At 39.0% G+C, this 15227-nt stretch overlaps 1 protein-coding gene and 1 pseudogene across 1 annotated transcript in view; one reads left to right on the forward strand and one right to left on the reverse strand.

Moving 5' to 3' along the window:
* The window catches only part of LOC149119264 (uncharacterized), a 36957-nt gene that overhangs the window by 10423 nt on the left and 11307 nt on the right, over positions 1–15227 (forward strand). The gene's annotated exons all lie outside the window — the stretch shown is intronic.
* On the reverse strand, positions 3071–3862 carry LOC149119265 (helicase POLQ-like pseudogene; annotated as a pseudogene).

Here is a 15227-nt window from a genome sequence, read left to right on the forward strand (position 1 = left end):
TGCTCCTCCTTCAATCTAGCCTCTGCTATGGCCAGGGAAAGCAGTAGAAGATGGCTCAGGTTCAAGGGCCCCTGTCCCATGTGGGAGACCTGGAGGAAGCTCCTGGCTCCTGCCTTCAAATCAGCATAGTTCTGGCCATTGGGGCCAGTTGAAGGGTGAACTAGTGGATGGAAGACCTTTCTCTCTTTCTCTTCCTCTATGCCTGTAACTTTACCTCTCAAATAAATAAATAAATCTTTAAAAAAAATAAAGAAGAAAAACAGATAGCCAGATCCCACAAGGGAGTTCTGAGTGACAGGATTGCACAGGGCCTAACAATGCATTGCAGCAAATTTGCATGAGAGGTCAGTGCTGCAGTCCAGGAGCCACAACTTGAGAATTACTGCTTTAGCTTTCTGAAAAGTAGCACAAATATTTCTGCTTTAAATTGTTCATATTATTAAGCCATCTCACAAGTAAAAAAGGAACCGGGAAGCTATTATTTACTAAAGTCTTTACTTAGAAATACCAATGTGATTACTGGCAGTTATTACCAACATCTAATTTGGCATGTCCTTGTCAAAGAATGTAACTTGCAAGACAATTACCCTATTTCATGATGAATAACTAAGGCTGAGCATGCCAAAGCTAAGTGACAGGACTATAATTCACTAGGCTTACAGTCTAGCAGTTGAGAACATACCAGAATGTGCCTGGCACAGTGTCAGCTACATAAGAAAAAGATGAATTAGACAGAAGCCTGTACTCAGATGTTCATTCTGGCAGGAAATGCAGCTTAAAAAAAATAAGGCACAAAAGAAAAGCAGATGGAAGAAAGTTCACATCTACTTCAAGGTCAGTAAACATCATTAGTGATTAAACTATGAACTTCACTATTCATAATTTATTAGATTCTTTTTTGACTTTTGATTCCAGTAGTCTTACTTCTTAAACCTGATGGTCTTTTCTGAGATAAGAACCCATATTTGCAAAATTCATAAGATTCTGAAAGGAGTTCTAGAAATACTTATAAAATGACAAGTTGATGGGCTGATCTTCCAGTCCATCTTGTTTATCTGACACATACTTGGGTGTGGGCATTTGTGGTTAAGAAGCCTGTGTCCCCCTGAGGTTGACACCTGTCTCTGGCTCCCAACTCCAGCTTCCTGTAAGCATTAGGGACAGCCCAAGCAATCCAGTCTGTTATCTACATAAGAGATTTGCAATTAGGTTCTTGGCACCCAGCTGCAGCTAGTTCACTTTTTTGTGGACCTCTGGGAAGTGACTCAGTGGATACAAGACTTCTCTTTCTGAAATAAATCAAAAAGAAATGTATTTGAAATGGGAGGGTACTTCAGAAAATTCATAAAAGATGGGATTAAAAGGCAAATTTAGTTTGATGCACAGACTTTGAAGTCCATGCCTTTTTTTAGTAATATGCATTGTCCAAACTTTATGAAGTGCCCTCTTATAAATAAGGACCAATTTTTTTGAAAAACATAATATTCTTATTACTACTACCTCTCCTCACTTAAATATTTCCAATTTTAGTATATGTGTTGCCACAGTAAGTACTGCAACTACAGTTGTCTTTAAGGGTGGTTAGTTAGGGTGTCAGTATTATGTGGCATAGCAGGTAAAACCTCTGCCTACAGTGCTAATAGCCCATATGAGCATCAGTTTGAGTCTTGGCTGTTCCATTTCTATTGCAGCTCTCTGATAATGTGCCTGGGAAAGCAATGGAATATTGCTGAAGTCCTTGGGCCCCTGAACCCATGTTGCAGACCCGGATGAAGCTCCTGGCTTCTGAATTCAGCCTGGCCTGGCTCTGACTGTCACAGCCATTTGGGGAGTTAACCATGAGATGGAAGATTCATTCTCTCTCTCTCTTTCCCTACCCCTCCTTGTAACTCTGCCTTTCAAATAAAAATAAAATTAAATCTTAGAAAAGGATATTTAGTTAGTTTGTTTTTAACTTGAAAGGTAGAGACCGAAACATCTTGTATCCAGTGGCTCATTCCCCAAATGTCCACAATAGTCTAGGCTAGGCCAGATTGAAATCAGAAATAAGGAACCCAATTCAGATCCACCACATAGGTGTTAAGTACCCAAGTACTTGGGCCACCACGTGCTCCTTCCCAGATTGTACAGTAGCAGGAAATGAAACTGGAAGTGGAGCTGGTACTTGGACCCAGGCACTGAAATATAGAATGTGGGTGTCTCAAGTGGCATCTTTTTTTATTTTAAAGATTTTATTTATTTGAAAGAGTTACAGAAAGAGGTAGAGACAGAGAGAGTGAGGACCCCATCCACTGGTTTATTCTCCAAATGGCCATAACCACCAGGGCTAGGCCAGGTCAAAGCCAGGTGCCAGAAGCCTCTTCTAGGTCTCCCATGTGGGTACAGGGGTGTAAGCACTTGTGCAAACCTCCACTGCTTTCCCAGGCACATCAGCAGGGAACTGGATTGGAAGTGGAGAGCCCAGACTTGAATCACACCCATATGGAATTCTGGCACTGCAAGCTGGAGATTTAACCCACTATACTACAGCACTGGCCCCATCAAGTGGAATCTTAAGTGTTGTGTCACTCACCCCAAATATGTTTATTTTAATATACAGTATTCCTGACTTCACTCAAGACATGAGTGTTCAAAGGAATTTCAACAACTTTTTGATAGAGAAGACAGAGACAGTCACAGAAGCACCAGTTTTCAAAAGTGTGGAAGAGTTAAATAATCAGAAAACAACAGGAGTGGAGGGTGAAGAAGTTGAGAAAGGAGTTTCAAGAATGATGCAGTCAATAGCATCAGGTATCTAATTGAGAAATCTGACAAAAAATGCAATAAAAAAAAACTCATTTAGGTGCCCTGGTCATTATATCCTAAGAGTACAGAACCCATAACTGGATTAAGCTGGAGAATTATTTGAGATGAGGAATGAGAGACAGCAAGGATAACTGGTTTGAGAAGTGTGACTGTTGAGGGGAGTCACAGGGAGGGTTTTAGTACTAGCAGGATATTTATGGAAGGCTGAGAGACAATTGCTCTTTTGATTTGTTTTCAAGAAATATGACCTTGAAAGCCTTTGTTTCTATTGATGTGTACTAATACTATGATAGCAATCAGAAATCTTGCTTTCATTCCAGCAAAAAGTACTACCATATACCTTTTTAATTCCTTTGAACTGAATATAAAGGTCTCACTTTGCTGAGCAATGAATAGAAAGGACCAAGGTTATCTGATGATGATTCAGTTGTTTTCTTAGCAACATTAATTTCTTCAGATAGGAGAATCTCTTTCAGCTGTTATTCCTAGAAAATACTGGTATTTGGGCCTTGACATTTCCAGTCATGGCACATTTTAGATGATCTTTAATACTTTTTCTCCTATTCTTATCTGAATTTGTTCTGACTTTAGGAGAGAATTAATCATTTTTCTGGGGTTGCTTCTATGTGATTAAGGGACAATTCTTCATTTCTAGACTTGAGACAGGTTACATTCCTATCCCTTTCTTTAGGTCACCGACCACCGCAATCATTTGAAGAGTTCTGCAAATTATCAAAGTATAAAACCTGTGAGGAAGGCATATGTGACAAAAAAACAGTTCCATTTTTAACAGGGGTATCTTTAGGTCTATTCTGGTTCTTTGTGTGCTCCTCAGTTTTTAATTCAGTAAAGTTGCCCACAGTGGGGATGCTGAGTTTGTTTTCATTACTTTCTTAACAAAGATCACCAGTGGCAAAGTCTGTAATGTGTTTCCTATGTTCAGGAATTTCCATATATTTTTGTTCCAGGTCATCAACATGACCTAAAAAGTTTTCAGTAAAGCTGTCATAATCACCAAAAACATGTGTTCACTGTCATTATGCTCAATGAGTTGCATAACCCACAGTTCTCCACCTCTGGCACTGGGCCACCATCTCCTCCTCCCCCTTATTATCACCTGCCTTGATCTCCACAGCTGGGTGGCAAAAATGATTGGACCATTTCTATTTCAGACAGACACCTCCCTGTGGATGTGGGAACCGCCTTTATTCATGACATGAGTTGAGAGATCTGCCACTTTGTCATCCCTAATGACCCAGCCACCATGCTCAAGGGGACAGTGGAAGGTGGGGTGGAGGTAGTTACAGGGGCACACTGCGCCAGAATCTCCAACCAACATTGCTAAAACACCTCAAGTTAATGCCCAGGTACATCAGACAGGGCACAAGCATAGGTGCCCAGCCTTTCCTCATCCAATTAGGTCTGGATTTCTTTTTTCTTATCAATTTGTAACCAATTCCATGTGATTAGGTAGAATAATTTGTGATTTTAGTCTTATGGGTCAGCATATGTGCTGTCTTTGTGTGTGTTCCACAGGGTGGTCTAAAAATATTAATTAGGTCAACATTTTGTCACTCACATTTATGATTGATTCATCTTTTTATCAATTATTTCATATATTTCTATAAACTGAGTATCAATTATCAGATAATATTTGATTTAAAAAATTTTTTTTCTTCTGTGAATTCTGTCTCGTGTCCTTTGAGGTTGTTTTTAGGCATACTGACATAATTATGTTATCATGAAATATTATTTATTATGATAAAAAGTCTCTTAATACCTCTGGTCTTCTATTTCTTCTTGATACTTTGCTGCTAAATAAGGCATCCAATTGAGTTTTTTATGATTAGTGTTTTTATTGTGTATCCTTTTAAATTTAATTTATTGATTTGGGAGGGAGAGAAGACATACACACTTCCAGATATACATGGGTAGGTAGGTAGATAGATAGAGATAGGGAGATAGGGAGGAAGAGAGAAGTCTTGCTTATGGGTTTACTTCCCAGATAACTGCAATGTATGGGAATATGGCTGGGGCTGGGTTTGCCTCAATCCATGAGCTGGGAGTTCAGTCAGCATCTTTCCTGTGTGTGGCAAGAACCTAATTCCTTGAGCCATCCTCACTAGGTTATTCACATGCAGGAAGTGGGAATCAGGAACTAGAGTGGGCATCAAACCTCCAGTGTGATTCATAGACATCTTAACTGATACTCTAAATTCTATGTTAAATGTGTACATCCATAAAACATTTTAAATATTTAATTGTAGTGCTCCTATTGATTGTTTCACTCGGTGTCATAGACTAAGGAGTGTACCTCCACAAATCTGTATTTGGATATGTTAAACTCCATGTGTCTGCATTTGGAAATAGAACCTTCAAATGGATAATTAAGGTTGATTGAGATTCTATAGGTGTGCCTTAATCCCATTCAACTTGGTCTTTGTCGGGGAGAAACCCGTGATGAGAGCATACAAAGAAGAGGCCATATGAGGACATTGTGAGAAGTTGGCTATTCTTAAATGGAAAAGACCTCAGAAAAAACTAAATCTGCAAGCACCTTTTTTTTTAATTTAAAGATCTATTTATTTATTTCAAAGTCAGAGTTAAACATAGAGAGAAGGAGAGGCAGAGATAGGTCTTCCGTCTGCTGGTTCACTACCCAGTTTGCCACAATGGATGGAGCTGCACTGATCTGAAGCCAGGAACCAGAATCTTCTTCTGGGTCACTCAAGCAGTTACAGGGTCTCAAGGACTTGGACTATCTTCATCTTCTAACTGCTTTCCCAGGCCATAGCAGATGGATGGGAAGTGGAGCAACCAGAACTCTAACTGGTGCCCTTATGGAATGCCCACACTGCAGATGGCAGCTTTACCCACTAAACCACAGTGCCAACCCCAGCATCTCATTCTTAAACCATCATTCTACAGAATCATGAGAAAATAAATTTCTGTTAAGTTGCCTTCTCTATAGCATAGTAGTATAGCATCTCTGTTAAATGAATACACTACTTTGTTGCATTAATTTACTTTGATGCATAATACTGATATGCTTTAATTTGTTACTCATAGCTTTAAAAACTACATTGAAAATAATTTATCCCAATATCTTTGGAGAAATACTGTACTGCTTCATATGGAATATAGATTTTTCTATTGAATAATTCAATTTTTTCCAACTTTTATTTAATACATATAAATTATCAAAATACAACTTTTGGATTATAGTGGCTTTTCCCCCCATTACCTCACTCCCACCTGCAACCATCTCATCTCCCACTCCTGTACCCACCCCATTCTTTATCACAATTCACTTTTTTTTTCACTTTATACACAGAAGATCAACTTAGTATATCCTAAGTAAAGATTTCAATATACTGCACCCACACAGACACACAAAGTATAGAGTAATGTTTGAGTAGTAGTTTTACCATTACTTGGCATAGTACAACACATTAACAACAGAGGTCCTACATGGGGAGCAGGTGCACAGTGACTCCTGTTGTTGATTTAACAGTTGACACTCTTATTTATGATGTCTGTAATCACCCAAGGCTCTTGTCATGAGCTGCCAAGTCTATGGAAGCCTCTTGAGTTCAGAAACTGATCTTATTTAGACAAGGCCATATTCAAAGTGGAAGTTCTCTCCTCCCTTCAGAGAAAGGTAATTCCTTCTTTGACGTGTTCTTTCTGCTGGGATCTCACTCACAGGGATCTTTCATTTATTTATTTATTTATTTATTTTGCCACAGAGTCTTGGCTTTCCATGCCTGTGAAACTCTCATGGGCTTTTTAGCCGGATCTGAATGCCTTAATGGCTGATTCTGAGGCCAGAGTTCTGTTTAAGGCATGTGCTATTCTATGAGTCTGCTGTGTATCCTGCTTTCCATGTAGGATTATTCTCCTTTTTAATTCTATCAATTATTATTTGCAGACACTGGTCTTATTTATGTAATCCCTTTGACAATTGATCCTATCTTTTTGATCAATTAAGAACTTAAACTGATTGCTTTAACAAGATGGCATTGGTACATGCCACCTTGATGGGATTGAATTGAAATCTCCTGGCACGTTTCTACCTCTACCATTAGGGGTAGTCTGAGCGAACATGTGCCAAACTGTACATCTCCTCCCTCTCTTATTCCCACTCTGATATTTAACAGGGCTTACTTTACAGTTAAATTTAAACACCTAAGAATAATTGTGTGTTAATTACAGAGTTCAACCAATGGTATTAAGTTAAAGAAAAAAATACTAAAAGGAATAAAATAGTTAAGTTGTTCCTCGACAGTCAGGACAAGGGCTGGTCAAGACATTGTTTCTCATAGTGTCCATTTTGCTTCAACAGGTTTCCTTTTAGGTGCTCAGTTAGTTGTCACCGATCAGGGAGAACATATGATATTTGTCCCTCTGGGACTGGCTTATTTCACTCAGCATGTTTTCCAGATTCCTCCATTTTGTTGCAAATGACCGGATTTTATTTTTTTTACTGCTGTATAGTATTCTATAGAGTACATGCCCCATAATTTCTTTATCCAGTCTACTGTTGATGGGCATTTAGGTTGATTCCATGTTTTAGCTATTATGATTGAGCTGCAATAAACATTGAGGTGCAGACAGCTCTTTTATTTTCCAATTTAATTTCCTTTGGGTAAAATTCAAGGAGTGGGATGGCTGGGTTGTGTGGTAGGGCTATATTCAAGTTTCAGAGGAATCTCCAGACTGTCTTCCATAGTGGCTTTACCAGTTTGCATTCTCACCAACAGTGGAATAGTGTCCCCTTTTCCCTACATCTTGCCATCATCTATTGTTAGTTGATTTCTGAATGTGAGCCATTCTAACTGGCATGAGGTGAAACCTCATTGTGGTTTTGATTTGCATTTCCCTGATGACTAGTGATCCTGAATATTTCTTCATGTGTCTGTTGGCCATTTGGACTTCTGCTTTTGAAAAATGTCTATTTAGGTCCTTGGGCCATCTCTTATGTGGGTTTTTTGTTTTGTTGTGGTGGAGTTGTTTGATCTCTTTGTAAATTCTGGTTATTAATCCTTTATCGGTTGTATAGTTTGCAAATTTTTTTCCCATTCTGTTGGCTGCCTGTTCTCTTGCCTGACTGTTTCTTTTGCAGTACAGAAACTTCTCAATTTGATGTAATCCCAATTGTTAATTTTGGCTTTCCCTGCCCCTCTGAGGTCTTTTCCAAGAAGTCTTCCTATGCCTATATCTTGCAGCATTTCTCCGATGTTCTCTAATAATTTGATGGTGTTGGGTTGTAGACAGGAGACCTTGAATAGCTAAAGCAATTTTGTACAACAAAAGCAAAGCCAGAGGCATCACAATACCAGAATTCAAGACATACTACAGGGCAGTTATAATCAAAACAGCATGGTACTGGTACATAAATAGATGTATAGACCAATGGAACAGAATTGAAACACCAGAAATCAATCCAAACATCTACAGCCAACTTATATTTGAATAATTCTATTTATGTCTCCTATACACTGTACTATTTTTGTCTCTTTATATATTGAATCAATATGTGAATGTTTGACATTCTGTAATAATCACTTCAAATAATCATGTCTTTAATCAGTCAAGAGAATAAAAATGCTTGAAGATCTTTATACTTACAGATATTATTACCATTTTTAGTGGTCCTAATTCTTTCCTGTAAATCAGGGGTGGTAGATATCTGACCTGTTACCCATATACAGCCCATGAAATCATTTGATCTGGTTCAGCCAAGACAATCCCAGGTGGTAATCTTAATTCAGTAAATCTATAGCTGGCTACTTTTTACATTGATAATTCTGTATGGCCTTAAAATAATGTTATAAATATCCAAATGACGGTTGGCAGAAAAATGGTTCCCAATCCCTGGTGATCCAAATAATCATCTTGAATCATTTTCTTTCAGCCTGGAGAACTTAACATCATATAGCATAGTAGGTTTTTGTTACATGTTAGTGGTTGTTAGTGTTTTGTTCAGAAAATTGTCTTTTGTCCACCTTTATATATTATTTTTTGATAGACAAAATGAGAGATCTTCTGTCTGATCACACACTTCCCACATCCTTGCAATAGTTGCAGAAGGGCCAGGCCAAAACTAGGAGGCTGAAACTCAATTCAGAAATCCCATGTGTCTATCCAGCCAGGAGCCAAGTAATTGCTATCACCTGCTGCAACCATGGGTGTGAATTAGCTTGAAACTAAGCCAGAAGCAGCAGGGGGTACTCTGATATGGGACGTGAGTATCCCAAGAAACAGCTTATCACAATGAGACAAAATGTCTGCCCTTGCTTATCTCATACTTTAGAATTTCACTAGATAACCAGGGATGAATATTTTCCTTCAAGACACTCAAAATTTATTTTCATTTTTCCTGAAAAGCATGCCATCATTCATGGGCAATGGCAGCCAGTATGTAATAGGCTGTTGTTTCATTAACTACTTCCTAGGTTTTTTTTTTTTTTTTTTTTTTGCATTTGACTTCCTTCAGTTTCTGATTTAAAGATTAATTTGTTTGAAAGAGAGGAGAGACAGAGAGACCTTTCATCCAGTGGTTTACTACCCAGTTGTCTGCAGTGGTCATGCTGGGCCAGGTTGAAGCCAAGAGCCTGTAATTTCATGGGTGGAAGGGGCCCAAATGCTTGGGCTATGCTGCTTTCCCAGAAACATTAACAGAGCACTTGATCAGGAGTAGCTGGGGCACAAACTGGTGCCCAGATGGGAATCTGACATCATAGGTGGCAGCATAACCCACTACACCACAATGCTGACCCCATGAACTTTTTCTATTTCAATTTCTTCAAGCTTTCTAATTTAAAATGCTTTGCTTTCTAAATTGTTTTGTGGGCTTCTAAATAGCTTAATATTCATCTTTTCTTTTTCATAAGTTAAAAAACAAACTGTTGGTCTATTTTCTGTCTCAGTCTGTTTTGTGATAAATATGTAATACAATAGGTCATTTAGAAAAAATTGTTTCAAAATTTATTTTCTTGAAAGGCAGAGCAGTAGAAAAAGTAGAGAGAGAGAGAGAGATTCTAATATTCTTTTTTTTTTTTTGACAGGCAGAGTGGACAGTGAGAGAGAGACAGAGAGAAAGGTCTTCCTTTGCCATTGGTTCACCCTACAATGGCCGATGTGGCTGGCGTGCCGTGGCCGGCGCACTGCGCTGATCCGATGGCAGGAGCCAGGTGCTTATCCTGGTCTCCCATGGGGTGCAGGACCCAAGGACTTGGGCCATCCTTCACTGCACCCCCAGGCCACAGCAGAGCTGGCCTGGAAGAGGGGCAACCGGGACAGAATCTGGCACCCCGACTGGGACTAGAACCTGGTGTGCCGGTGCCGCAAGATGGAGGATTAGCCTATTGAGCCACGGCGCTGGCTCGAGATTCTAACATTCTTTCACTCACCAAATGGCTACAATAGCTACTATTGGGCAAGGCCACTGCCAGGAGCCAGGAGCTCCGTCTGGACCTCTGACATGGGTGGCAGGAATCTAAGTACAGGGACAATTATACATTGCATTCCTAGGTGCATTAGCAGGAAGCTGAATTGAAAGTTGAGCAACCAGGAATCCAACCAGCATTGTGGTATGAAATTTCAGCTTCACAAATGGTGACATAAGCTATTGTGCCAACGACCAACCCCAAGAAAACAAATCTTATTTTTTAGAGTCTGGAAGCTGGGCAGTCTAAAGTTAAGGAGACTAATCCAGAAAGGGCCTTCTTCCTGGATCATAATGTGGCCAGTGACATCACATGGTGAGAGAAACTAAGAAGTAAAACTCATAGCTTTAGATCTTAGACAGAAACTTGAATGAGGATTAAGTTTCCAAAGCTTGCTTTATGGAGCTATATTAAGGTTCTACCATATTTCATGTTCCATTAGATTATTTTTATTCCACTTCTAGTATGTTGATTTAGCCTACAAGTAGGTTTTATTTCTTTTTTTTAATGTTATTGATTTGAAAGGCAGAGTTACACACACACACACACACACACACACACACACACACAGAGAGAGAGAGAATATCTCCCATTCACTGATTGATTCATTTACAAAATGGTCACAACAGCCAGAGACTGACCAGGCTTAAGACAGGAGCCAGGATCTTCTTCCAGGTCTCTGACATGGGTGCATTCTTTATCTAACTTGCATATAATTTTTAACTATAGGAAGAAATTTGTAGACTGTTTAACCATATTGTCTTCCTGAAACACATGACTTAAATTTCTTTCTGGGTATTTTTTTCCCTTGAGTGTGAGTCAAATTTTCCTTTTTTTTTGATTTTTTTTAACTTTTATTTAATGAATATAAATTTCCAAAGTACGGCTTATGGATTACAATGGCTTCCGCCCCATATCGTCTCTCCCACCCGCATCCCTCCCCTTTCCCACTCCCTCTCCCCTTCCATTCACATGAGGATTCATTTTCGATTCTCTTTATATACAGAAGATCAGTTTAGCATACATTAAGTAAAGATTTCAACAGTATGCTCCCACACAGAAACATAAAGTGAAAAATAATAGGTGATTTTTTAAATGATGATGAAATCAGATCAGACCTATTGTCATGTTTAATCCCAGTGAGAGTCAAGTTGGGAATTGATAATTTCTTCTTCTTCTTTTTTTTTTTTTTAACAGAAGATCAGTTTAGTATACATTAAGTAAAGATTTCAACAGTTTGCACCCCCATAGAAACACAAAGCGAAATATACTGTTTGAGTACCCATTATAGCATTAAGTCTCAATGCACAGCACATTAAGGACAGAGATCCTACATGAGGAGTAAGTGCACAGTGACTCCTGTTGTTGACTTTACCAATTGACACTCCTTTCTATGGCATCAGTAATCTCCCTATGCTCCAGTCATGAGTTTCCAAGGCTATGGAAGCCCTCTGAGTTCTCCGACTCTTATCTTGTTTAGACAAGGTCATAGTCAAAGTGGAGGTTCTCTCCTCCCTTCAGAGAAAGGTATCTCCTTCTTTGAAGACCTGTTCATTCCACTGGGATCTTACTCACAGCGATCTTTCATTTAGGGTTTTTTTTTTTTTTTTTTTTTTTTTTTTTTTTTTTTTTTTTTTTTTTTTTGCCAGAGTGTCTTGGCTTTCCATGCCTGAAATACTCTCATGGGCATTTCAGCCAGATCCGAATGCCTTTAGGGCTGATTCTGAGGCCAGAGTGCTGTTTAGGACATCCACCATTCTATGAGTCTGCTGAGTATCTCGCTTCCCATGTTGGATCACTCTCCCCTTTATTTATTCTATCAGTTAGTATTAGCAGGTACTAGACTTGTTTATGTGCTTCCTTTGACTCTTAGTCCTTTCATTATGATCAATTGTGAACTGAAATTGATCACTTGGACTGGTGAGATGGCATTGGTACATGCCACCTTGATGGGGTTGAATTGGAATCTCCTGGTATGTTTCTAACTCTACCATTTGGGGCAAGTCAGCTTGAGCATGTTCCAAATTGTACATCTCTTCCCTCTCTTATCCCCACTCTTATGTTTAACAGCGATCACATTTCAGTTAAATTTCAACACTTAAGAATAACTGTGTATTAATTACAGAATTAAACCAGTCATATTAAATAGAACAGACAAAAAAACTACTAAGGGGGATAATGTATTAAGTTGTTCATTAACAGTCAGGGCTATGCTGATCAAGTCACTGTTTCCCATAGTGTCCATTTCACTTCAACAGGTTTCCTTCTTGGTGTTCAGTCAGTTGTCACCAATCAGGGAGAACATATGGTATTTGTCCCTTTGGGACTGGCTTATTTCACTTAGCATGATGTGTTCCAGATTCCTCCATTTTGTTGCAAATGTCTGGATTTTGTTGTTTCTTACTGCGGTGTAGTATTCTAAAGAGTACATATCCCATAATTTCTTTATCCAGTCTACCATTGATGGGCATTTAGGTTGGTTCCAGGTCTTAGCTATTGTGAATTGAGCTGCAATAAACATTAGGGTGCAGACCACTTTTTTGTTTGCCAATTTAAATTCCTTTGGGTAAATTCCAAGGAGTGGGATGGCTGGGTCGAATGGTAGGGTTATCTTCAGGTTTCTGAGGAATCTCCAGACTGACTTCCATAGTGGCTTGACCAGTTTGCATTCCCACCAACAGTGGGTTAGTGTCCCTTTTTCCCCACATCCTTGCCAGCATCTGTTGTTGGTAGATTTCTGAATGTGAGCCATTCTAACCGGGGTGAGGTGAAACCTCATTGTGGTTTTGATTTGCATTTCTCTGATGGCGAGTGACCTTGAACATTTTTTCATTTGTCTGTTGGGCATTTGGATTTCCTCTTTTGAAAAATGTTTATTGAGGTCCTTGGCCCATCTCTTAAGTGGAGTGTTGGTTTTGTTTTTGTGGAGTTTCTTGATCTCTTTGTAGATTCTGGTTATTAACCCTTTATCTATTGCATAGTTTGCAAATATTTTTTCCCATTCTGTCGGTTGTCTCTTCACTCTCTTGACTGTTTCTTTTGCAGTACAGAAACTTCTCAATTTGAAGCACTCCCAATAGTTGATTTTGGCTTTGACTGCCTGTGCCTCCCAGGTCTTTTCCAGAAATTCTTTGCCTGTGCCAATATCTTGAAGGGTTTCTCCAATGTTCTCTAGTAACTTGATGGTGTCAGGTCATAGATTTAAGTCTTTAATCCATGTTGAGTGGATTTTTGTGTAAGGTGTAAGGTAGGGGTCTTGCTTCATGCTTCTGCACGTGGAAATCCAGTTTTCCCAGCACCATTTATTGAATAGACTGTCCTTGCTCCAGGAATTGGTTTTATATCCTTGATCAAATATGAGTTGGCTGAAGATGTTTGGGTTGATTTCTGGTGTTTCAATTCTGTTCCATTGGTCTATCCATCTGCTTCTGTACCAGTACCATGCTGTTTTGATTACAACTGCCCTGTAATATGTCCTGAAATCTGGTATTTGTGATGCCTCTGGCTTTGTTTTTGTTTTACAAGATTGCTTTGGCTATTCGAGGTCTCTTGTGCCTCCATATAAATTTCAGCACCATTTTTCCAGATCTGAGAAGAAGGTCTTCGGTATCTTGATTGGTATTGCATTGAATCCATAAATTGCTTTTAGGAGAATGGACATTTTGATGATATTGATTCTTCCAATCCATGAGCATGGAAGATTTTTCCATTTCTTGGTATCCTCTTCTATGTCTTTCTTTAAGGTTTTGTAATTTTCATCGTAGAGATCTTTAACGTCTTTGGTTAAGTTTATTCCAAGGTATTTGATTGTTTTTGTAGCTATTGTGAATGGGATTGATCTTAGCAGTTCTTCCTCAGCCATGGCATTGTCTGTGTATACAAAGGCTGTTGATTTTTGTGCATTGATTTTATACCCTGCTACTTTGCCAAACTCTTCTATGAGTTCCAATAGTCTCTTAGTAGAGTTCTTTGGGTCCCCTAAATAAAGAATCATGTCATCTGCAAAGAGGGATAGTTTGAGTTCTTCCTTCCCAATTTGTATCCCTTTAATTTCTTTTTCTTGCCTAATAGGTCTGCTAGATCCTCCAGAACTATATTGAATAGCAGTGGTGAGAGTGGGCATCCCTCTCTGGTACCAGATCTCAGTGGAAATGCTTCCAACTTTTCCCCATTCAATAGGATGTTGGCTGTGGGTTTTTCATAGATTGCTTTGATTGTATTGAGGAATGTTCCTTCCAAACCCACTTTGCTTAGAGTTTTCATCATGAACAGGTGTTGTATTTTATCAAATGCTTTCTCGGCATCTATTGAGATAATCATATGGTTTTTCTTCTGCAGTCTGTTAATGTGGTGTATCACATTGATTGTCTTGCGCACATTAAACCATCCCTGCATACCAGGGATAAATCCCACTTGGTCTGGGTGGATGATCTTTCTGATGTGTTGTTGCATTCTATTGGCGAGAATTTTATTGAGGATTTTTGCCTCTATGTTCATCAGGGATATTGGTCTGTAATTCTCTTTCAGTGCTGCATCTTTTTCCGGCTTAGGAATTAAGGTGATGCTGGCTTCACAGAGAGAATTTGGGAGGATTCCCTCTTCTTCGATTGTTCTGAATAGTTTGAGAAGAATTGGAGTTAGTTCTTCTTTAAATGTCTGGTAGAATTCAGCAGTGAATCCATCTGGTCCTGGGCTTTTCTTTGTTGGGAGGGCCTTTATTACTGTTTCAATTTCTGTCTCAGTTATGGGTCTGTTTAGGTTTTTGATGTCTTCCTGGTTCAATTTTGGTAGATTGCATGTGTCCAGGAATCTATCCATTTCTAATAGGTTTCCCTGTTTGCTGGCATACAAGTCCTTGTAGTAATTTCTGATGATTCTTTTTATTTCTGTGGTGTCTGTTGTTACATTTCCTTTTTCATCTCTGATTTTATTGATTTGGGTCTTTTCTCTTCTTTTTTTAGCTAGTTGGGC

This window comes from Oryctolagus cuniculus, chromosome Y, assembly GCF_051225735.1.
Source record: "Oryctolagus cuniculus isolate XC-2025 breed Fujian yellow rabbit chromosome Y, ASM5122573v1, whole genome shotgun sequence".
Classification (NCBI taxonomy): Eukaryota; Metazoa; Chordata; class Mammalia; order Lagomorpha; family Leporidae; genus Oryctolagus; species Oryctolagus cuniculus.